Source organism: Branchiostoma belcheri, unplaced genomic scaffold (assembly GCF_001625305.1).
Source record: "Branchiostoma belcheri isolate BF01 breed outbred unplaced genomic scaffold, Haploidv18h27 scaffold9, whole genome shotgun sequence".
Classification (NCBI taxonomy): domain Eukaryota; kingdom Metazoa; phylum Chordata; class Leptocardii; order Amphioxiformes; family Branchiostomatidae; genus Branchiostoma; species Branchiostoma belcheri.
In genome coordinates, this window is record NW_017804575.1 from 1,812,989 (window position 1) to 1,839,268 (window position 26,280).

The 26,280-nt window shown below is 38.3% G+C and overlaps 1 long non-coding RNA gene across 1 annotated transcript; it reads left to right on the forward strand.

The window, feature by feature from the left end:
- Positions 1–1,074: 1,074 nt before the first annotated feature.
- LOC109487827 lies at positions 1,075–22,961 on the forward strand. Its single transcript, XR_002141283.1, has 3 exons — positions 1,075–1,189; positions 1,461–1,555; positions 22,847–22,961. It is a non-coding gene; the product is annotated as an uncharacterized LOC109487827 (long non-coding RNA).
- The last annotated feature ends 3,319 nt before the right edge of the window (positions 22,962–26,280 follow it).

Sequence of the window (26,280 nt, forward strand, 5' to 3'; positions counted from 1 at the left end):
AGAAAAAGCAATACTAGTCCTTCGGTAAACATAAATATTGCACTGTCTTGTCTGTATAGAGGTAACGCCGTCATCGTTGACTCTTTAAAGTGAGGACGCACATTTCGCCAGAGTTCATCAACAAGATGCTTAAGATTGGGAAAGTTTGATCACGAATCTGGAAAGTTAAGCAGCAACTCGGTTGAAGCTGATCCCGTATAAGAGCCTTACACATGGGTTAAGAAGCTACTGACTACAGAGTCGATCAAGGTTGCGTACAAGTCTAAATAAGTTGAAAACATTTACTTATTGCGGGCGATTTCGGAAAATGCAGGGCGGCATTTACATGTTGAAAATCGCCCCCAATGCAATGAAGAAGTTCACATTTCTGAAGGCCGGAACGTGTTAACGTTAAATTGTTCAGTAAAATTGAAACGTTAAAACACTGCTCTACCTTATAGATTACCATTTTACAGTACTATCTCAGAGTAGAGGCTCAGAACAGATTTGTGGTCTTTAAATGCTGATCTTTATTCAGATGCTTAACACGTGTCTGTAACTTAAACTTCACTGGCGTAAAGACAGTTATATTGTGAAGCAGAGGACGGAACAAGACCAGGTTTGGGAAAATCTTTATCTCGATCTTCTTGGCTTTTTTTATCATTATCTCTTCTTGGCCGTTTGAAGATAAAACATCTGCGAAATGTTGAATGAATTATTATTTTTCAAAGAGCACCTATGACAAAAGATAACGCGGCGACCAACTGTTGCAAACTCAGCTGGACGCTCGGCATCGATCCCGAGAACGGTCGATCGTACCCGATCGTGACCTTCGTGAGTATCCGTGAAGTTTCGGAACGGTTGCCATGGTGTTGCGTCGACCGAGTGAGTGACATGTGAGAAATATTCCGTTTTGTCACGAAGGGCGCTCTGTCTGTGCGTGTTTGATTGAACGCCCTTTGTGCGTGCAAAGATACTGTATACACTGTTGTCATCATCCTGTTGGCTTCCTAAGAAAGACAAGGCTCAGTATACCAATATGGTCCTGGTCACGCTCGGTCGATTCAAAGCGAACAGCTGGAATTTCAGTGGAAAGGACAACTCTAGCCGCAGGGCACAGTAAAAAAAACTGGTGTTCAGCGAAGAGGACTGTCGTTGCCTTTGCCGAACAAGAACTTCAAGGTCCTTTTCTTTAGCCTACAAACTGTCGGTAAGTGAAAGTTTGTATAATATTCTTTTCAGAAACTGTTAATTGAATTTTTGTTCACCGACAGAAATGCAGGCTCAGAAAAATCAAGGAGGTTAAATATTTAAAAAATTGCATTTTTTCCAAGGAGGTTAACGTTAAATATTAACCTCCTTGGAAAAATGCAATCCATGTTTTTTAAAATCTTGACATGAGAGTTTCGTCCGCAAGGCCGAATCTCATGCGTTCGTCACAAATTACTAACATTATGTTATTATAATAATTGCTTTGCTAGTTGTTTGTAAGGTGGTACAACCAGTTCTTGCTGCCAGAGGATCTGAGTCTTCACACAGACAGTGGAGAAGGAAACGAAACTCAGCTGATCTTTTGGTAAGTTGACAGAATATCTTCTTGTTTCAGCTTGACAGAATATTTCAGCTTGTTCATCTAAGATTCTTGGTTCCTTAATTTGAAAAGTATAATATACAATATGGGTACTGGGTACATGTGCACCTTAGTGCACCCAAATTTGGAGCTGTGCACCCAGTATTTTTTTCTGTGGGTGCACTGGTTCACCCAAATATTTTTGTAGGTATATCAAATCTATAATAGTATACAGGATATTCTTGGCATCTAACTTAGATTCTAAGTTTCAGAAAAATAATTATAAAATCTTTGTAGTACTTGTTTAGATTTTAAATTTAGCTCCCAGTAAGATCTGTAATTAGGTTTTGTTTTATATAGTGCACCCAAAAATTTTTTGTGCACCAAATATTTTAGGTTGGTTGCACCAGTGCACCTATTCCCAAAAATGAATTTCGAGCCCTGTAATATTTATTTGGACTGCGAAGGGGCTAGAATAGAATAACAAAGTGATAAAAAGTATTACTGGTATCAAATTTCTGCCACTTTTGAAATATTTATGGCAATGATTCATTATAGAAGAAGAAGAACTTTATTGCATGACAATTGCACATGGTACAATGTATGGCAAACTACATAAAGAAAATAACAAACAATAAAATAAATGTATTGAATAAGACCTAATGTGGAATAAAACCTATCATATCTTAATTAGTCAGTGGCCATCGGGACACTGTTAATTTCGAGCCCTGATCCAATCGTGAGTCTCCGAAACTGATCGAAGAACAGCTGTTACAGTGTATAGTGTGCAGTCTAGTCTGAATTTGTTCAGCTGTATGCTGAGTTCTAACGTGGATTATCAGCATCAATACAGACCTCTTCAGAGTTTGTTCAGCAGTGTGTTTGAGCCTTTGTTTGTTCATGAAATACTCCTGGAGGCTTGTCAGTCAGGTCAGGACTGAAGAGGGAAGGGTCAGACAAAATATACCGGTAACAAGATACAGTATCACTTGGAGTGCTAAGAAATCCATGAAGATATAGTGGTACGGTGACCGTAATTATGTTTAACGAAGGAAAACATATTGTTTTTGCTCTATTTCTTCCTCTTCTTCTTCTCCAAACAGTGACCTATGACCTGACCAATGAAATGATTTGTTGACGTCTGTCACCATGGTGACTGGTGTTGGGTTACATAATGTTGCAATTTCATGGTCTGCTCTGCTCTTGTCACCATATACTTAAGTAGTACATGTATATTGTGTTTGAGTAAGAATTAACAGAGCAGACCATGTCCGAAAATAAACATTTTGCATTTGCTTTGCAAATGTTACTTCTCTAGTATATCCATAATAGATGTATCCTTACATTATATACAGTATTGCAAAAACACATAGGTCAAAATGATTTTGGTATACGCTCAATGTCCGCTCCAGTCATTTGGGACATTTCAGTTGTTGCAAAAGTCTCTTAACCCTTGTCCTGCTGGCAATTTTTACACAATATTTTCAAATAATTTCATGTCTTAATCAGGTCACAGACCCTTGACTTTTTTTTGCCCTGCGGCGGCGTAGTTACTTCCGCATTCGTTGCGTTTCGCTGCGGTGTGATGCGTTGCACGAGAAACACCCCCAAATCGCACATATGCAGGGCACTATATAGATGGTACTGTATGTACAACCCATATATATATGGGCCCCGCAGGACTTAAAATAGGACTGACAACACTTGACCGGAACATCTGTTTTCAGCAGTTCATGAAGAGGGCCTGCATGGGGGTTAGTGATTAGGAATTAGGCAAAATTTTCGCTGCCAATTACAAATTAGGTTAAATTCTCAGAGCTGATTGCGACTTTACGCTTTGTGGCTAAATATTGCAGCATTGATTTTTGGGGAGGCAGCCTATGGATTACATTTATTTTAAGACTACGCCTTACAAAAAAGGGCATTCAGACCCCCCCCATGAAGAATGCTCATGTGTAAGCCAGGAGTGTGTAAACTGGTATAAATGAGTCAAATGGCTAAAGAGGAGATTTAGACATTGAGAATGTCACTGTGATTGGGAAAAGACTGCTTGAATAAGAAACTGGTCTACATTGTAACTTGAAGTTCCTCATATTTACCTCTGGGTATGGAGGTATTGTTTTGGGTGACTGAGCTGTGGGTTTGTGTACCTGTTTGTCCAGACAGAGTAGGTTGACAGCACATGGGTGGGGGAGAACATTGACAGGACAGGCATAATGCTAGAAAGTCAAAAGGTCAGTCATGTAAGGAAGTGCTAAAGGCCTCAGACTCTGCCCGGGATCTAGCAAAAATTACTGGTCGACTTTCATTCAATTGAAGTTTTGTGCTGTTGGTTTCCAGTTGCAGTTCTCCACATTGTCACAAGAGGGCTTTACTCATGGATCACTGCTGTGTAGTGAGTTTAAAGCCTGTAAGCAAAAGTATATAAAAAATACAAAACTTAAATCTTAATAGACAGAAATTTTCTGGTGTCATCATGAGTGGTTGTGTATCATGTGCCCACAAGTAATTTGTAGCTATTGCTTTCAGGATTTTGTTTTTTTTTTGGTGCGTACTAGGTAAATGTAAAACATTTTTCAAACTGCCTTGTTTTAGGTAAGTCATTGAGTAATCCTTTTATTACTTGATTCTAGATATTGTACATCACAGAGCAATAACCCATGTTCACTGCACCCAATATCAATGCTAATTTCATTTTACATGTATGTCTAATCTGTTAACACCAATTTACTTCCTTTGTTATTGATCAGTCACCTAAAACAGATTGTCGTCTTAGTTGGAAATTATTAAATGATAATGTGTTATGAGTCATGGAGCCACGTCTTTTCGAAACGTTGGGTCACCGAGTCAATTGCACCAAACTAAGACGTATTGATTTTCAAATGAAGAATGTCTGTGGGTCAGTACCTCGGGCCTAGTAAAAAAAAGGTTGTGTTTCCTGTTTCCCGACGACTATAAAAAAAACTGCCAACCCCAGCCTTTTTTTTATGTTGACCCCTGCAAGGGACATAAATTTTGCAACCTTTTCTAGGTCTATGATTTGAAACATTGTATAATTGGTTTCCAAAATTGACATTCAAAATATAAGTGACCTCATGCAAGTTTTACTTAAACTGTATTGTGTAAACAAGGAACTCCTTGGTATGAGATATGAGATGCTTAATGCTTAATGATTGGTCAATATCTAAAACTCGAGCAGAGTGCCCTGCACTAGAGAGGCACAGTAAAAGTATAAAAGGAGGAGTGGTCCGATCTCTGTCATTCTTGATAAAGACTGAATAAAGTCGAAACCGGTCGAATTCCGTCTCGAGTCTGTCATCTTCCCATCGCTACGAATGATGAACTCCTTGGTATGAGTTAGATCACAAGACATCGCCAAAGTCTAAAAAAAAATAAAAAAAATAATCCCTATCTACTGACCCTAATTTTTTCAGGGAACGAAACAAGAAACACAACATTTTTTTTCCTAGGCCTCGCACACTCACAGAGGCTTGAGGCGGGTCAGCTACAAGAGATCAGAGCCCATGTGGACAGAGAGAGATAACAGGATGTCGTATTGATTAACTGACCACTGTCAACTCCAGAAGGCTCAGAACTAAGAGGTGAAAATGGGAAAGCACAAGCTTTTGAGCCAGAGATGAAGTGTTGTGTATCCTCAAGCTAGATCTTGGAGGATAATCCAAAGAAGTAAAGCACTCTGGTGTTCATGACAACTGGGAAATTCTTATAAATGAGAGTAGAAACATGTTAAAGATCTCAATTCTGGGCATCGAAGGCTACGTGTACCGCAAGGGAAATATATTGCTAAACAAAGAAATTAAAGGCTCTCCAAGACCATTATTGAGCGGTTGAGATCTCTGGTGCGCTCCCGCAAACTTTCAATACCAGATGGTGCTCCTGGTAGTTCTCAGTGTTTGTTGGTTTCACATAACCCGTAAACCGCCTTAAACCGCCACTAGTTTTGTACATGTAAGTACAAGCTGCATAAGACTGGACTGTAAGGTTTGAACCACTCACACCGGGAAGGACTGCCCTACTCTTCAATAAGTGATAAGTTTTGTTGCACTAACTTGCAAGTCTTGTCTTGACTCCTGTGTAAATGTATACTGGGCCCCATTGGAAATCAGCTGCTACTACATGTAGCTGAATGGGATACCCAGCTGTTTTATAACTATGATGAAATAAGTACATTCTTTTTTTTTTTTTTGGTAACAAATCTAATGGCTCAGCTTAATCAATACTAAATATTCAATTCTTATCAGGACGTGCCCATAAAATACACTGTTACTCATAGAAAACCTTATAACATAAACCAGTGTCACTATATATACATTACATATACAATGTAGGTGAGTTGACACTCGTACTCCCATACAGATAGCTGTTATGGTACATGTTATCATTGCAGCTGCAGACAAATCCTAAACATAAACAAAACAAGGATATCCTTATTATTGTCTGCTGTTCTTGATATCATGTGATTCTGAGATCATTTTTTTTATACCATCCTTGTTTGATGTTACAGGATATAGTTACAGTAAACAAAATTATACCGCACCATTTTAATTTGTCGGCTCTCAGATTTGCCACTCTGATTTGCAACAACTCTATTGGGTTTAATAAACTTTTTATTGTATGTGGTAAAAGGTGACTGAGTTTGAAAAGTGCAGTTTGAATCTGTATCTGTATCGCTGGTATAACCATCCTTTGGCATAACACACCTGGCCAGCTTTGCAGGCATGCGGTGTGGCGTCAGCTGGCTACATTGAATTTTTAATTATTTCAAACCTTAAGTACACCGAACGACTTGATACAGCTAACTTTAAACATTGTTTAAAGCTATCTAATGACAATGTCCCTACTGTACTTGGTGACAGCGAGTTCCACTCTGTGATAGTTCTAGGAAAGAATGAGTTTTTGAACACCTCAATCCTTGATTGATAACTGGTACTTGAAGACATGACTTAATTCCTTGTTCTTTTTTGAGCTGGTATTACATGTAGGTCTCACTGTATCTGTATCTGTATTAAGCCTTTATAATTCTGCTTCAGAATCCTGCTTCAATTTTTGTCTTGTCACCGCAGCACTTAAACAACATCCTTTGAAACCCGGGAGACTTACAGATCAGAACAGACAATCACTTGGAGAAGGAGGCTGGAAATACTCCCTTTCATTTGTAAGTCTCCCTCCCACAGCCTGATAGTGGTTATCAAGTGCTGTACATCACAGACAGAAATCTATCATGTACCTTACAGCATGTTCCCCTATCCTCTCCTAATCCCTGATAACGCCACACCAATTTGATTTGTTGGTTCTCGGATTTTTCAAGAACAGTATGAAGAGGCAGGTCGAAAAAAAATAAGAATGAAATCAGGCCTAGGCATAGTCCTTAGATATCCCCAGTGCAAATGCTAAGAGAATGATAGGAGCCATGAACTCAACATACCAAGGCTGGTTTGTAATTCAAACAATGAGTTTCTAACTTTCAATCAAACCACTGCATTGAGAGATGGAAAAACTAATTATAAAAGAGAAGGGACTTCCTTCAACTGTTGGTACCGAACAGTTGGTTCAGAACCTGAAATGTTTTTTTTTTTTTTTGCAATTCAGAAAAGAGGGAGAAAAGAGGGCGAATTCATAAACTAACAAATTAAATTTGTGTGGCCAGTAAACCAATATGCTGTGATGTCCACAGTCTTCAACTGATGTGACTGAAGCTTAATGTAGATTTGCTCTCAACTGTGGAATTCAGAGAGACCTTGAATTCTTGTAGCCTGACTAAATGATGCTACTGTTGACAGCTACACGTACTACCGGTCAGCCCGACTAACTGGCGCCCTGCCAGTGAGAAATTGTGTAACACAGGCTGGGAATTCATATACAAATAAATGTACTTTATTGTCACAACAATCATTGTGTAAATCATGCAGGACATATTATCGAATACATCTATAAAGTATACTGAATAAAGTTCTACCTAAACCTAAAAGAACCTAGCAGTACAATTAGTATTACATAGTGCAAAATGAAGATTTTTGGTCGTAAGTTGTATCTACTTTTCCTTCAGTTAAGTATTTGAGAAGTGGAGAAAGTGAGAAGAGAATATGTCCTGGGGTGAGTTACTGCATGTATTTTTACTGCATGTACATGTATAGGTTATTCCCCATGTTCGAACAACATAATCCCATGTAGCTAAACAAAGAGATGTCAGAACCTAGGACATCAGAACATACATTTGTAGGGCTCTCCTGTCTAGTAATTTTCCACCACCATAAACTTCAAGGTCCCATACTTTGCTGAATTGTTGTGCATGAAAATTTTATGTCAAAATTTTATGATGGCCAAAATAATGATTAATATGACCGCACCATCAAAGACATTGGAACCAGGATACATATATAAAGATGACCCTTTCGTACCAGGATACACATGTGACTCCGTACCTGATACTGTGCAGGTTAAAACAGTTTGCTGAATGATCTTTCTTTCTGAGGTGAGCATTGCATCTAATTTTCGTACAGTTACTGTTACATTCCTAATTGTTCATAGTCTGAACAATATTTTGCTACACATAAACAATCACTGCCTTACCTGTTTTTGAATCATTTGTGTATTACAGCAGTTGCTATCATAAGAACATCAATTTGTTTCTCTTCTCAGAGGTACTGGGACAGTCTTTACCTGATAATTACAAACTCTGGAAGTAAGCCTTAGGATAGTTGCCTTTGGACACGAGTCAGGTAATGAATATATCAGCGACCAGCCCGGGAAGCACGCTCTGTCAGATAGGGCACTTTGTAAACACGGTTTGTATTGATCACCCTTGCCAAAGTGGTCTGCTATGCAGCATTACCCCCTGAAACATTCATCCTGCATTACAGCCAGTATAGTGCCTAATTTCACAGTAGATTATGACTGTCCAAGGCACCTCCCTCCACTGTCAACTCTGCAGTGCCTTGAACCAATTAGTTTGCCTTTCCCCTGCATTAATGCCCTCTGTCACAGTCTTCGGTTATGGTTGACCCTTACATTAGCACCAGGCTCAAGTAAGCACAATCCTCAACCATTTAGAACATCCTGTGTCAGCAACTGACGTCCCACCGCCTCTGAGCAGGCCTGACTGACCTAATTCAGTATATAACCTGCCTGGCCTGAAACAGTCTGAAGTTTGTCCCCCTTTTACACAGGGTATATTTTCAGATATTCTGTTGCAATTCCAACCTAAAAGAACATACATGAAGTTGCATTTAGGACTTCTTGTCATTATACTTCAACCACCAACACCGTACATGAACCACTATCCTCATACCAAATTTTAGGTCCTTTATTTGACCTAATATGAAGACACAGGAGCAAATAAGTTACAATATACTTTTTGGGACTATTTTTTTTTTACAAAAAAGCTACATTGAATTATTTTAGGGCCTGCATCCAAAAAATTAAACCAAGAATACCTGTGGAAGTATATTCCCAAGCTCTATTAAAATTTCAAGACATTTGGTCAAAAAATGTGGTGCCTGGTAGCAAATGTCTAACAAGAAGTGGAGAGAGAGAACACAATGTAGGACCAAGACAGCTTAGAGCATTCTGCTCCCCCCATAGGTCACATGACCTCTGGGGGGAGCAGAATGTTCCCATACATGGTCACATGATAGATCAGACCATCCTTTGCAACTCCCCATAGCACATGTAGGAGGCTCTGTATGTATACAAATGCAGTCACTATCAGCCCAGGCCAACAGGTCCTGGACCTTTTGATTTAGTGGTTAAAAGACATTCAAAGAAAAGAAAAGACTCCTGTAGCTTGGTCAAAACAAGCCAAACTTGGAGATATGTATGATGCAGCTGTGTTTCAGCTCAAAGAAAACAGATTATGTTTCACCTCCTAGAAGGCACATATGTTTTCAAAGAGCACAGGATTAATTTGGTGTGACCATCCCCACTGGCAAGCTGTCCGGCAGGCTGTCAGGGGTGGAGATCACATCAGGCAACAGCTTCTGCCCCACTCCAAAAGGCCAAGATGATTAATGATGATTAATGGTCATGGCATCAATCTAGCATTACTCCCAATGTTCAGTGGGAGCTAGTTTAATGCCGGGGTAACCCCAGAAGTGATCTGATAATGACCACGTAATGCGGCATTACAGCCGCACAACTGACAACTTTGGCAAGGGCAGCTGTCAGCTGAGACAATTAAGGTCAGTTCTTCTGCTGGTATAGATAGACCAGATAGCTGGAAATACTTGGTGCATGTGGCAGCTAGCTATAGTCACACCAGATAGACCAGATAGCTCGAAATACTGGGTGCATGTGGCAGCTAGCTATAGTACACCAAAAGACCTGTCAGTCGTTCATTATCATGAGGTTAGAAAAGAAAGACGCATTAGCAACCACAACTCTCCAGTCTACCAGTCTCTATTTTTAATAGCTTAGTGGCGTCGGGTGGCGTAGTGGTAGATCATTCGACTGTGAACCGGGAGACCCGGGTTCGATCCCGAGTCGTACCTGGGATATCTGCCCAACGTTGTGCCCTTGGGAAAGGCACTTTACACGACTTTCCTCACTCCACCCAGGTGTGAATGGGTACCTAACTTAGGTTGGGGAAAGTCGTATTGAGGTCACCTTGTGGCGCTGAATGGCCGCGCAGACCCTTACAGCAGTTCCACAAAACGTGGAACAAATAATGTATCATGTTTACTATGTGACACTGTATTATTATGTGTATTACTACCATTTGTACTAATAATTATTACCATTTGTATTCATCTGATTGTAAACCCTGCATCAATTCAGCACTATAAGGCTGCGATTGCATGGGTGATGTTTTGCCAATAAACTATTTAACAGCATACAAAATAATGCAAAAAATTATCAATAGAGTTTCTTTTATCTATCCAGAGCTTTTCTTTTTGTTATCCTGTACATGGATGAATTAATCTCCCAAATCTAACTCTTCTGGAAAGGTAATGATTATGCTTTGCATACCCACTCCCTATTCAGTACTCAAACAGCAGGGTAGTAGACAAGAAGAAAATTACACGTCGGTAGGACTTTAGCTGTAAAGTTTAGGCTTTGTTCCAACACAAAGAACAGAGCTCACCATGAATTTAGCACTTGTTACAAAGACATATTCCACTATTCAAAAACACCCTTGAAGCAAGGAGGTTCAAAAAGAAGTAAAAGGGTATGTTTTGTTTTGTTTTGCTTTGTTGTGCCACCCGTTACTAGGCAATAACCAAACCAGTTGTTTGTAAGACATCATCATGCAACAATAGATGAATAGGACCAGATTTAATGATAGTGATTAACAAAGGAAATGCCCTAGAGGTGTTTTGCATAATTGATAAACTGCCTTAAGGCATGACACCAGTTTGTGCAGTAAGTTTAAGCTGCGTAAGATTCTGGGTATAAAGACCAGACTGTAAAGTTTGATTTATTTATTCTCTCTTTCTATAACTATAAGTGTGGTGGTATCTTTAATGTGTTTAAGTTCTGGCTGTCCTTAAATACGGGACCTCCAGCTTTACTTCTCATCCAAGAGGACATCCCTACCCAAAGCAAGGTACTCACATTCACTTGAGTCAAGCAAGGAAATAGTGCCTTTCTAAAGAGAAGAGCACAGCATTGTTACTGGCTAGGGATTTGAACCCAGAACCTTTAGATTCTAAGTCAATAGCGCTAACTACACGACTGCCTTGCCACCTGGGTTATTGATTTGCAGTGTTGCCATGATTGTTTACAATATAGTTGGGTCCAAGAGACCAAGGTACAAGTTTACGAACAGGACAAACTTAAGGCTGAACACACAAAAGGGACATAGGTAACTGAGGTATGTGCTCAGTATTGCAGTCACTGTGATATATGTCTGTTCAAGACATGTCAGCTAGTACATTACTACATGTAAATACTGTCAGTGGTACACTTTTTTGTAGTGCTGCATACCTAAACCCACATTTAGGTTCAGGTCCGGATTCAAGTCCAGAGGTTTAGGTTCAGTTCGGGACAAGTCCGGACCTAAACCCATGGCATATACAAAATTGCATGTTGGCAACCTTGCAATGTTGTCTGGGTGAAACTTTGGCCACATAACATGGAGGCCGGTACTTGACGATACCTGATGGCAATGTTCATGTTTCAGCAAAGATTTTGCAATCTACGGAGGGTTTTAGGTGGTTTGGAAAGAAAAGGTCTTTTATGGTCAGGAAATGGTCTTTTATGGTAATAAGTCTGGACTCGGTTTTTGACTTTTAAGTTTTTTTTTGGACTTGAACCTAAACATTCTTTCAAGTCCGGATCCAAGTCCAGTGAACCGGTACACAGCACTACTTTTTTGTAAAGTTAATGTTTTTGTAGCAGTTGTAGACAAGAGCAGTGTTAAATTCTTTTTACAACCAAGAGACTTGCTTGATTCCAATCCTCCCTTGATTTACCGTAAGCCTCTCAGTTTGGATTGACTGCTGCTAAGGACATTCTTGGCTGATTGAAGGATGAAGAAAAAGGATCAAACTGCTGGATTGCATTGATGGAAGTATATTGCTCGCAGTTGTGGATCAGACACAGTGTTGGTGTGCTTGACAGTGTTTTAAGACAGCGTACCATAACGCGCTTAAAATGCTGATGAATCAGCCTAGGTGGTGTAGTAACAGCTTGTTATGTGCTTCTTTATGTCTCGATACTTTCGACGCCAGGTGGCGCAAACTGTGACATATTCATTTGCTAAGCGCCCTCTCGCGTCGAGAAACAGTATTGTCCACACGCTTTGTCATTCGGACGTGTGTACAAGGAGCCTCTACTGGCAGCATTTTTTAGACATCTGTATGAGATTTGTGTATCATTCTGTACTTATTTTTGTATTGTCCCTGTTTTTATATGGGCCTCTGGCCTGAAGCAAAGAATAAAATAAATAAATAAATAAAATAAAATAAAATAAATAAATGAATAAGTCTGAGGATTACTTTATATGCTACATTTCTCAAGTACAGAAAGGGGATTTGGCTTTATTTGGGAGCCTGTTCTTTTCCCATCTAGTTTATGCCTACACATGAAAACTTGCTCTGTATCATTTTAGACCCTGTTTACTTTTTGATTTGTATCATCAAATTGAAACATGCTTCGTATATACATGTATGTTGACATCGTTGGAACATATAGACTACCAAGTCAGGTGGGGTTTTTCAATGTACATTTTGGGATAAATTTACCTGGCAGTGTATAGACGAGTGAAAACACCATACAGAATTCATGGTAAAAGTTCAGATCTTATACAATGTCGTGTGAATTTGCCTGTTTGAAATGAAAATTGATAGAGACATCAGTGTTAGAAATACCCATCTTCTGTTAGAGACATTTTCTATATTGCAGACTAAAAATGAAGCAACCTGCAATTTTGCAGACTGAAAAAAATAAGGCTACTAGTGTTCAATGGTGTTTAAGAGCTTTGTGTTAACTACTCTATAGTCAAGTCATTTTGCATGTATTTCTGAAATTGTATGTAAAATATTTGTCAACAGGCAATTTTGTATGTGCCGTGGGTTTAAATTCAGACTTTTATTAAGTGTGTATGTTGCAGAAAGTATTTCCGAATTGCAGAACAAAATTTTGACCTTCTGCAACATTGCAGAACACTGAAAAAAGTATTTCTACCACTGGACATTAAGAAATAACATTACACAATATAAACTTTATCTCTGTAGTGAATTGGTTCATCCTACACAGCTGCACACTCAAATATCTATCTGCTTTAAGGTCAGGATTAAAGTTCACTGAGATGGTACATGCTAAGCCCCCGGTGATTAAACCCTTCATCATCTTGCAGCCAATGAACATCAAGCGTCTTAAATAGATTAACCCAGCCTGAGTGGGTAATCCCTCAGAGGGCAGTTTGGTCTGATGTTGGACTTGAACCTACTGAAAACAGCCGCATCTCTGTAGAGCCAGTATTGATGTAGGTTCCCTTGTGATACATTGAAAGTTGCACCTCCAGTTCAAAGGTGCAGTTTTGCTGCACATAAAAAGTGTCTCTGTACACACCCAGTGGATTTTTACAGGGTAGGAATATTCATTGGAAGTCTTAGTGATAAACTTCACACCAGAACACCTTTGAAGGGAAAGTTACGGTTATGTGACCCTTGAAGGCCCTGGATATTCTTTAGACAGGGAAAAGTCGGCAACAGTTACTCGTCAAGGTATCAAGAGAGAAAGCAATCTTCCTTGGGATGAGACACTGAGCAAGACCTGCCGCAAGTGGAATCCATCTGGGTAAGACGTTGGGATGAAGTGATTATCTTGGACAGGAAGCTTAAGGGCAAGTCATGGAAGCATGTAGGGTGGTGTCCTTCAAAGCTGCTGAGAATAGAGTTTCCATTATTTTCCTGTGATGACCTTTGTCAGAATGTGAATTCAAAATGATTTATGTTTTTTATAGAGCATCAAGCCATTGTAGGTCACTGTTAACTGACGCTTCAACCATTACAAAGACCCTAAAATGCTTTGATTATTCTAGCACTAACAGTTGAAGAAAGTCCTAAAGCTTTTTCCCTTTAGAATTTTTTAGTACTTGTTAAATGTTTTTTAAACATTCTTTTAAAAAAAAATTTAAGTTAAAATTCTGAAGCATTTAAAATTTTGACCATGCAGCCTGCTACTTTTGTCATATTTGGGTCAAAAGTAGGATGCCTTTTCTTTATTTTCTTTTACCTGCCTGCTTCACTTACTTCCTGAAAAACGGAGAACCAAGAAGTCAACTTGGCGTGGCCTTATGGCTCAATCTTCCTCAAACAAACCAGCGAGGTACCAGTGTAGTGCACGCACATTGATTTTTCAACAGCTCAAGGATAAAGTAATCCCTAAGAAGACTGGTCGACTAGATTTTAGAGAAACTGAAATTAAGTCGGGGGCAGGAAATTGAAAGTAGAAGCTCAGGGGTGCTTCCCACTGATTGAGAACTTGTTGCCAGAGACATGCCTTGATGTAAATTGTCAGAACAGGCTGAGCTGCTAAGTTTTGATTGCTCCCCAACATGTGCATGAGGGCTTATTTGACTTCAATGAATAGAATTAACTTGCAGGGGGCAACTTGGACGGAATTTCACAAATCAGGGTTATAGGAAGAGGTTCTCAATTTCAACACCAATTGTCATTCGACTTCAACAGATAATGGAGTTTTCCCCAAAATAACTTGGAGTGGACGCTTAGTAGTGTTAAACATGTCTGAAGAAAGGGAGGTATAATGGCACCTGCAAATTGGCTATAATACAATTTTCCTGCAGGTTTAAACAGTCCATATAACCTTTAAGTACATTGTCTGTTTGAGGCTGCAAGATTAAACATTTCTTCCCTCTCTGACTTAACTTCAGGAGGTTCTGTTCTAAAGTTTAGTGGCCCTGTAAGATGTTTTGGAGAAGTTGAACTCAGCCTTTCAAACAAAAGTTTCTTCTTGTCTCGAATCTCCAAATTGATTCTCATGAATAATGCACAAAAAAGTCACTCCTCAAAGACTGATAATTTCCATTATCAAGAATATTGGATTACAGCCCTAAATTTTTTTCCAGAAATTCAAATGTTTCAATCATGAGTTGTCACAGCTTGCTGTTTGATTACCCAAGTGTGCTGCTTGAAGCGTACCCAATAATATTGTCGGCAAGCCTGGTGCACAGTTGTGCCTAATGTAGCGATAAATGGCTCCCAGACCCCTCAGTAGAGCAGAAAATTAGTGCTGATCCGCTCTAGTTGGTAGCAGGTTCCGTTTCAAAGCCTGAATTCTATTATAAATTCCTGAGTATGGCTGCAGTGTTCCATATTGTTGGCCAGGGATGTTGGACTTGGTTGTTACAGCACTGAGGAGAGCTTAATTTGATTAGTGATTGGCTGGGATTGAATTTTTCGAGGTTGCCCCCAACACGGATGTCACCCACCTTAATGTCACTCTTAGCAGAAATTGCAGGGATCATTGGAATTAATTTTGCTGCAGCAGTGATATTAGCTGTCATGCATTCAGCTGCTGATATACAGCTTAAGTCAGCTGTCATGCATTCATCTGCTAAGATATACTACTTACTTTACTTACTTTATCTGCTAAGATATAGCTTCAGTTATATCGGACCAAGTAGTCTGGTAATTTAAAATGTAGCTTGTATAGGCTGTGTTATTCATTTTCATGAAAATATACACATCCATTGTGAATAAACTGTTTGGTATGTCGCCTGATGAAAATACAAATTTTCCTCCTTTAGCTAATTAGGATGTTATGAATCTCAAGCAGTTTTGAGCAGATATTTGGTTTGTCGTCTCCTACTAGTCCTAGCATCTGCAACCTGGGTTAACCACAGTTATCATCATCAGTTCCATATTAAGACATAGGAGCCATTTGTCTGTCCACAAAAGTTTTTCACTGTGGTCATCAGCCAGTCTGGTCAGCTGGACAGCCATTTTTTTCCTGACCATTCCTTGATGTCACTGAACCATCTGTTTGGATTTGTGAAATATATTTTTGTGACTAATCTTTTTTTATATTGTTCCCAGGTTGGGTCCACACACTTTAAAGTAGAATCACTTTTCACCCTGATTACAAAATGTAGGTTCACACATTTGTTTGAATTTGTGCGATGGCACTTTATTTTTTTTTACCAAAATTGGGTTCACACATCCATGTAAATTTTGTAAAATTGCATTTCTTTTATACTGATTACGTCTGCTGATTTATCTGTGTTTGCAAGATAGGATAGTAGTTAAATCCTGATTGGGTCCACACGTTCATGTGAAGTATTGTGATAGCATTGTATTTCTACCCTGCGGTTTGTTAAGAACTGTACATTAATCTGAAGTTAGAAATAGAGTCATGATTTTACCCAGATGGACGCACACACTCATCTGAAGTTGTGAAATAAAGAGACCTGTTTTTACTGTCCACTTCTAACACTCACATGCCCACTGTGCAAAAATAGGTGCATTCAAGTCGTATTTCTTAAGTTTACAACCAAGTGACATTCCCATAGGGCTTACAGTATTCAGTATTGCCACAATGGCACTTTAATAACATAGTATGCATGATATTTGTCATGAAAGCTAATTTTTCAGCATCTACATGATTGTATCATTATTTTACTACAGAAATAAAGCTTTCTTCAGTTCTGGTAATGTTAAGACAGTTGAAAAGTTTAGCTACCTACACCTTGTCTCTCCTTAGTGCTGAAATGCCTTCCATTGTTTCACAAACCTCCAATATTCTGTAGTTTACAGTCATTTGATAGATATTTGTACCTATACCATTGCCACGTGAACAAGAACATGCTACCCACATTAGTGCTTTGTACCTAAACCCATGTTCAGGTCCAGGTCCTGATTCAATTCCAGAGGTTCAGGTTCAGGTCCGGACTTGTAAGTCCTGACCTAAACCCAGGGCATATAAAAAATGTGGAAGGGACTTCTTACATAACGTTTTCCAATGGAAAATGGGGCATCTTTACTGCAAAATGTTGTAGCGAGCACTGCATTGCCAGGGTTTAGAGGCAAGATATGTTGTTTGCGGGGCACGTCTGGTTGAAACTGCGGTCACATAATTTACGGAGGCCAACACTTGACAATGCCAAATAGCAATGTTCATTTTGCAGCACAAATTTTTGACTAATAAAAGTATTGAAGATTCCAGGTGGTTAAGTACAAAAAGGGGAATGTGACATTATTTTTTTGTAAGTCCAGAACTTTCAGATGTTCAGTTTTTTTTTAATTGAAACATTTTTACAAGTCCGGAACTAGTTCCAGCGAACCGGTACACAGCACTAACCCCCATAGCTAGCCTCTATGAAACTATTCCCAAAGTATTGTAAGAACTGACAGCTTATATTTCATCATGCCATATTCTACATTTAGGAGATTATAGCCTGCAAAGTTTACAACCTTGATTTAAGTTGAGGGGAAAGTTTTATATTGGGAATTTATGTATGTCGGAATGCATGGTTGAAGGAGAAAATCTCATATAATGGAATACTGCATAATTAATGGTAGAATTGATGATACTGTATTGTGTAGCTGCTAGAAACAAGGTTCCAGTTAGGCCACACTGCCTTAGTTTTATGGATGACATCCTCTGAAGACCTCCAAACTAGTGCGTGCGGGCAAATGAAGAAAAAAATTTCAGCCAAAAATTAAAATGCCGCTAAACCACAGGGATACAAAGCTGGTATTGTGAATTTGCAGTAGTACTTAGCAACATATACTACAAATGCTGACCTTTTGTGGAATTTATGAATCGGCACTGTACATAATGTACTAAATTCTTGAGTCATGGATCTTTGGCATCCAGGCCAGAGCCTCGGAAGACGTGATTTTTATTTTTTTGTTTTGTTTTTTTGAGAACAGGCGAAAATCAATGCACGCACGGATGTAATCCATAAAATTAGATCAGTGTGGCCTTACCACAAGCTAAATAGATGCACAAGGTATTGAGCTGTTTACCTACTACACAATATGAAATACCAGAATGACATTCTTTTTGTTCGTAATGGTTGTTTCTGACACCACATATATGATATCTTATCTGTAGGAAATACTTTTATCTTAAACACATACAAAATACTTCTGACATTGCTTAACAGACTTCTGCAGTAATATTATACCAAATCAAAACTACAGCAGATTTACAAATTTACAAAATTAATTTAGAAATAACTACATGTAGATGACAATCTAAATTCTTAATGGTTGTTTCTGACACCACGTTATATGATATCTTATCTGGAAGAAATATTTTATCTTTAACACAATCATACAAAATACTTCTTACATTGCTTAACAGACTTCTGTAGTTATGTACCAGACCAAAACAGCAGATTTACAAATTTACAAATAAGATGACATTCTTTTTATTCTTAATGGTTGTTTCTGATACCACATAATATATGATATTTTATCTGGAGGAAATATTTTATCTTCATTACATACAAAATATTTCTGACATTGCTTAACAGACTTCTGCAGTAATATACCAAACCAAAACAGCAGATTTACAAATTTACAAATAAGATGACATTCTTTTTATTCTTAATGGTTGTTTCTGATACCACATATATGATGCACAAGAAGTACAACCTACCTGTTTTAAGGTAGTGTTTCTTAAGTTTTAGAATTGTTAATTGAGAAAGATGAGTTTTTGCCACTATTTAGAGTCAACTTTTAACTGTTTTTAAATGTAAAAAGTACGCAATTCATCCCATGGCTGCGATGTACTTTATCTGATCAAAATGATCGAATAAACCATTCATTCATTCATGATATTTTATCTGGAGGAAATATTTTATCTTCATTACATACAAAATACTTCTTACATTGCTTAACAGACTTCTTCAGTAATATACCAAACCAAAACAGCAGAATCTGATTTACAAATTTACAAATAACTACATATAGATGACATTCTAAATTCTTAATGGTATACATGTATGTTTCTGACACCACATAATATGATATCTTATCTGAAAGAAATATATATATATATTTTTAACGGTGTCGCTCAATGCAAGGCCAATTATTTTTGGCCACTTCTAGGCATAGAGCTTGAGGTACTAATAAGTGACTATAATGTAGTTATGTTGGGAGATGGCGGTGGACCTTTGTTTTGAAGCTTTGTGGATTGTAGTCGGACGGAAAGCATCTGTTTGGAAGAGAGTTCCATAATTTTGCAGTCCGGGGAAAGAAGCTGTTGTAAAATGACTTGGAGACAGGTATGTTGACGGTGTATTGATGAGAACTGGAAGAGAACCTAGTGGCACGCTGAAAGGTTCTGAGCGGCGGAACAAGAAGTGCAAGTTCTCCTGAACATCGTCCGTGAAAGTAACTGTAAATTTTATCTTAACACGTACAAGTTACTTCTTACATTGCTTAACAGACTTCTGCAGTAATGTAACCAGACAAAAACAGGAGATTTATGCCCATGGCTGTCACACCATTGCCATGGTGTTGGCATTTTCCAATGTCATCACAAAAGGTTCCATTAAACGCTGTCTATTCCCTTTAGGAGGAGTTGGCATATATATGACCAGGCACTGTACCTCTGACCAGCTTTTCTATCAATGAAAATTAGAGAATTCATCGGTGTTTTATCCAGGAAAGGTGATATATGTTGGGAAGGGGAGGGGTCAACCGACACGGTGATATTTTAGCAAACTGTAACAGCTGCTTTGAAGGTAAAGCATCTGGTAGAAATTCATCAACGTCACTTCAGATTTCCACACCTGAGCGGCTTGTTGAGAGTAATAACTTGAGCAGGTTTATGTGGCACTTTTTATCTTATTTTATGGGCAGTTGTCCTGTTGCAAACTCTAACAAGAAGTTTAGACTTCTGGAGAGATTATGAAATAAAGACTAAACTTTCCTTCCAACACTGGAATGAATTGGGACATTTTCGGCTGACTCCATCAACCTTGTTCATGGAATGGACCTGTCTAATCTAACTTGGAATGTGACATCAGAGACACATGACTGTAGTAGCGTCGTACGTGCCAGATAACTCGTGTCCACCCCCCACCCCCCGTCTCTGTTCAGGGTAGGTCTGTGAGCTCTAATGTAGACCACCTCCTTTACTCCTCTTGCAAAGAAGGCTGGTTCAGAATCAAAGATTTTGACCCCTTCTAAAGACACAGAGATGTCCCAAAGATTCAATTCAGACCAGTGTTGGAAGGAAAGTTTACTAATAGTCTTATTTCATAACGACTTGTTAACCAACACCGATGAACTTCATGCTTTAGTTCCTGAGAGATGTGTCAAGGTTGTTTGAGGTTATTGGCCTGGTAGGAAAATCTGTTACAGAGAGTTCCTAATAAATAATAGTTCTTATCTCTATTCCAGACATCCCTGTGGGGAGGGGGGTAATGGGGGGTGACAAGTACAAGCCCATACATCTACTGACCAAGCAGTCACACACCTGCTGAGGGTGTTTGCTATGGATTTTACCACATGTTCTGGCATCCCTTCTAGTGGTCTATAACTCATGTCCTACAAGACATATCTTTCGGTGATTCAGGATCAATAGTCGGTTATCTTAGATTTGCCAACTTAACGGCAAGATTTTCTCAATTGTCTTAACATCCTGTTGGTCTCTTATAATGCCACAAGGAAATTGTTCCTGCCAATTCTAGTGGGTAACTTTTCAACCACGTGAAGGTTTTTTTTAACTGTCTGCAGGACTGGGGCATTAAAGGAATTGAGACATTGAAAAGGATAGGAAAAAAGTTGAATAGGAAAGGAAACATAAGGCAAAAAATGTATAGCGAAGTGAAGAATTTATCTTTAAGTTTGCCAAATAAATGTGCAAAATGATATCAAAATTATGTGAATTTGTATGTGATTTAAATTAGGGTTGTTATTAATCAAGTGGTATCATTTGCAAAAATATAACAGAGATTTAGATAGAAGAGGCTCCTTACTGACTTCATGCTACTCTTTTGCCTTTTTCAGTTTTGCCTCACATCAAGAAGAAATTCTTAAAAGTTTTGATACCAATTCATCATTAGAGTAACTGTTCTTGTAGCGCCATTATTACATTTTAATATTGCTGCCTGTCATAAGTTAAGAGAGTGCTAATTCTTCATAGTATAACTAATATTCAAAGTAAAAACCACATGAGACTAGACATTCCCAGCAACATGTATCAAATGTCCCTGAAAGAGAAAAGTTGGTGACATGAAGTGATGGCATGTCTTTGAGATTGTACATGATTGTATGTTTTTGACCTTTAGTTACATTTACTAATCTAATGCAACTAAGTAGCTTTAATGAAAACCTTTCCTCTGGAGCCTCAAGGGCAAATTATAGCATTATCTAGTTCACAACAAAGTACCAGTTGGGGTACAGAATGTCTAACTAATTCATCTGCTCCGTTTTTTCTGATTTCTAAAAAAAAAGCTTTTCAGGCTCTGAATCAACTCCAAAATGCTCATAATTTGGCCCCAAGTGTTGAAGGAAGTCCTTCTCTTCAGATTCAGTTTTTCCATCTATCAATGCAGTGGTTTGATTAAAACTTTGAAATTCATTGTTTAAATAATTTCAAACCAGCCTGGTATGTTGACTTCATGGCTCCTATCATAGAATTTGGGGCTATCATGTGATGCCTTTTTGTTTTATCTAATTTTTTTTGCCCTGTGCTTCATATTTTTTCTAAAAAAATCTGAGAACCAACAAATCAATTCAGTGTGGGCTAATGGATCAGATATGGGATGTTCTGTGTCAAGTGGACTCAAGAAAAATTCATGAAGCTTTAAAAAATAAATTGACTTGTTCTTCACTGTTGTTTCTGTGTGTTGGACATTAATATTAGTGGTGTGTTTCTATACCGTGGAAGATTTAATCATGTACTGTGTAAGGAAAGGTTATGCCCATGTCAACCTACCATTGATCTGCCATCTGTAGCACCTGTTCCAACCCACCTACTCATCTCTGATGGTCTCTGTTAGGCCAAACCTATTACTAATGTACATCACATCATCCATGAAAAAAGATCCCTGTTCAGATGTGCCCAGTCACTGTAACAGATGGTTTAAAAAAGGAAATATCTTACAACTATTACTTTTTATTATTTTTTTAGGCCTCAAAATTAAATTTTCTTCCTATTGTCCCAGCAGTGTCCCAAAAATACAATGTAAATCTCAATTGTCCCAAAGTGAGAATTAACTGTCGCAAGACCTGTTTTTTGAGAAGTACAGTTACAGTATGACTTCAACTTGAAGTCAACTTTATTTTGCTTAAAGTTAACTCCCAGGCGCACTATAATTGTGGAGTAGACAGGAAATTTAGGGGGATTTTTCCGGATGTAACAAACTGATTGATTTGTTGTCACAGTACTACTAGACTAGTAAGCCACATGTGGTCAAACCCTCTCAAATGAGGACACTGACAGTCATCAAATTAGCAATTTCTGGTAATTTTGTCAGAGAAATATTTAGGCAAGAAACTATGATTTGTTGTCGAAGTACTCGACTACTACTAGATTAGTAAGCCACATGAGGTCATATCCCCATGAATGAGGACACTGACAGTCTTCAAAATAACAACTTATCTTTGTCAGAGAAATATCTATGCTAGAAAATAATTAATTTGTTGTCACAGTACTAGACTACTACACTAGTAAGCCATATGAGGTCACACCCCTGTGAATGAGGAAAATCACAGTTATCTTCGATTGGGAAGTACTACCAAGACTACGTAGACTACCTCATGCTTCATTTCCGACAACATACATTTGTACATGTCAGTAATTAGGTCAACTGCTGGTAGATAACTTTCTTGTTTCTCTTCCTTTCTCCTTCAGGGCACACTGGCTCCATACTGTAAGAGCACAAGTTTCTTCCCGCTTGGTTTAAATAATTAATTTACTGGAAGAAGAGACAAGACTGACAACTGTAACTCTTGTTCATTTGCCGGCATTGGTTTATTGCAAACCTGGGGAGACATACAAGCATTATGGTAAGCAACTATCTTATCAGAAATTGTATTCAACTTGTGATTTCAATTCAATTTGGTCATAAGGCCACACCAATTTAATTTGTTGTTTCTCAGATTTTTCCAGAAAAAATATGAAGTGACAGGGTGAAAAAAAAAACAGGCCAAGGCACCCCATGAAGGCTGGAAATGTTGCAATAAGAGTCATGAAGTGAACATACCAAGATGGTTTTTAATTACATTTTGAACTTTTAATGAAACAAAATTAATTTGTTACATTGAAAAACTTTAAAAACTAGTTAAAAACTAGGAAGAAAAGGACTTTCTTCAACTGTTGGGACCAAAGTATGTCTTTCATTGAGCATTTTGCAGTTGACTCAGAACAATTTTTTTTTTGCAAGTAAAAAAAATGGACAGGGTGAATCTGAGAAACAACAAATTAAACTGGTGTGGCTTAAAAACACAAGGACATAAAAAGTGGATTGTAAACATTTAGTGGTCCAACTACCAGTATCATTTCAAAGACATTGCCTCAATACCAGCTTTTCTGCTAATCTAACTGTTGTGAGCGCAGAAATCAATAACAGAAGCCTAGGCTGATGGTATTTTGAATTATTCAGCAGCCAATTAAAAATCAGTGTCAGGCCATAGACATAAAAAGTTAACAGGAGGTCTTCTTTAGAGCAACAGAAAATTACCCCAGTCTGTAAAAGATCTATTTATTTTAGGTTTGCAGTGGGCAGTACCAGTTGAATACCTTGGTTCGTCACCTGTGCTTTGAGATTCTGTTTTTCAGTGTTGTTATCAAATATTATAGGTATTTTTTCCAAGATATTCTTAATCCAATATTGGTTTGAATAAGATAATTTTGAAACTGAAGAAGGGGCCAAATCTTTCCTCAAAGCATAACATCATTTTTTAAAAATTTAATTTGGCCCATGCATCCATGAAATCTGCAGTGAACATTTGACCAAGGAAACAATCACTCTTGATCATACTACTGTACATGTCATCAATGTTGTTAGCAATAACCAAAGTTGTTCTATAGCCTGGCATTGTCACTGGAGTTTCAAAAGGAAAGGTCTGGGCATAGATACTTTTTGCTAGGGGATGTTAAAATCAGTTGCCATCTTGGTGTGAATCAAACAGCATTAGAAGTGTGCGCTCAAGTTCAAGTTGTATAAAATAGTAAACATTTTGTTATTCAGGTATGTATTGTCCATCCAGCTCATGTACATGAAAATGGAATATAGGGATCTTACCACCTGGTCCATGTGTCCCGCCACCTAGTGATTCATATTAGAATTACAGTACTTTTCACAATCAGATTGAACAATATCCCAATAGTCGCTCATTTGTTAGTTTTTCTGATCCTTGGTATTTGGTTGGAATTATGACCTACTAAGACATCTGATTTGAGTACAAGTGATACTGAAGCTGTGTATACCTCAAAGGAAACATTTCTGTTATCTTATATGTAGCTATAAAAGTTGGAGATCAGTAGAAACACATTTCAGCACCAAGGACAGGACCGAAGTTTACTTGTTATAAAATGTTTTTTTAGCCCAATAATTACTTCTCTTGTGGCCAAAGCAAATTACTCTGCACTCTGTCTTAAGCTATAAGCTTCTGTTCCAGGTTTATTTAAAAAACACGGCGATCTTCTCAAAAGCTGGGTCAAGTAAGGTGGAGAATGCAGGATTTCTTGCAAGCAAAATGAAATGAAGTGCATCCTTCTGCGGCTACATATAAACGACCTTTCAATTATAAATTGGAGGGTTGCGAACCCCATTCTGCATCAGCTTTTCTGAAATTAAAAGCTCGTACCCGTGAAGAGAGGCCTCCGAGGTCGGTCTCTCCCATTTCCTAAGGGAGTGAAGTATTACTACTGAAAGTAAATAATATGAAAAGGTTCCAGCTTGCCGAGCATGTTTTTCATTGGATCCAAAGCTTTCACCAGTATCATTCTTATGCATAATGCATGTATCCTCTTCAGTACAAGTATAGCATTGCTGCTGAATTTTAATTGTAGAAAAAAATGACAGCATAGACGAAGATCGTGAACAGAACGTATGAAAGAAGTTTCCCTCAGATAGTGATGCATACCTAAACCCAATTTTAGGTTCAGGTCCGGATTCAAGTCCAGAGGTTTAGGTTCAGTTCCGGACTTGTAAGTCTGGACCTAAACCCATGGCATATACAAAATTGCATGTTGGCAACCTTGCAATGCTGTATGGGCAAAATTTGGCCACATAACATGGAGGCCGGTACTTGACGATGCCCGATGGCAATGTTTTCTTCGTTTTGCAGCAAAGATTTTGCAAGCTACAGAAGGTTTTAGGTGGTTTGGAAAGAAAAGGGGTATGTGAAATGGTCTTTTATGGTAATAAGTCCGGACTCGGTTCTTGACTTTGAGGTTTTTTTGGACTTGAACCTAAACATTCTTACAAGTCCGGATCCAAGTCCAGTGAACCGGTATGCATCACTACGTACCCTCAGATTTTCCTATTTTTGTATCAGCAGGTAGGAATTGTGATCTAAATCCCATGTTAGTCAAGGGCAGTTGTCCTGCGACCCACATCAAGTGAATGGGCAATCTATAGATGCCTGCACAGATGGTGCCAGGGTAGGTCCCATTAGTGTGACAATGATTTAGAGACAATGAGTCCTGTACTCAGACTCGCTCCTCCCTGACCAACCAATCTGTATGCTCCATTACCAGCTGCCGGAGGGGAAAATAAACTTCAACATCTAGCGACCCTTCCATCAAAAAAGTTTAGTTTATTGATTTGTTAGTTTGTTGCTTATTCTGTCACTTTTTTGCATTTGTTATTGCACACGACATATTACTGCAGAATGCCATTTACTCTTCTGTAAGATTTTTTTTATTTCAATAAGAAGTAGTTACTGTAACATCTTAGAAAAATTATTTTCTGTCTCTTTTCAAGACTTGTAAATCCTCTTACCTATATTCACAGACAGGTAATGCAAAACCAAACATAAGAAATGTTTAACGATCTAGATATCTTTAGGTTTTGGAGCTAATGTCTAGTACCTAAACAACCTAAGCTGGTGTTGGTATGTGTATTAAAAAAGTATATTATGTGAATATGATTCCCCTACTGCATTCATTGCATCTGTATTTGGAACAGTGTATCGTATAAACTTAAGATAACTTTACACCAGATTCAGCAATTGAAAGTTGTTCCTTCTTATTTCAACTAAGGGGAAGGATTGGGTCTCTAGATCAGGTTTTCTTCTGTTAGTGGGAGATGCCCTGCAGGATGCACAGTTAGAAAAGAG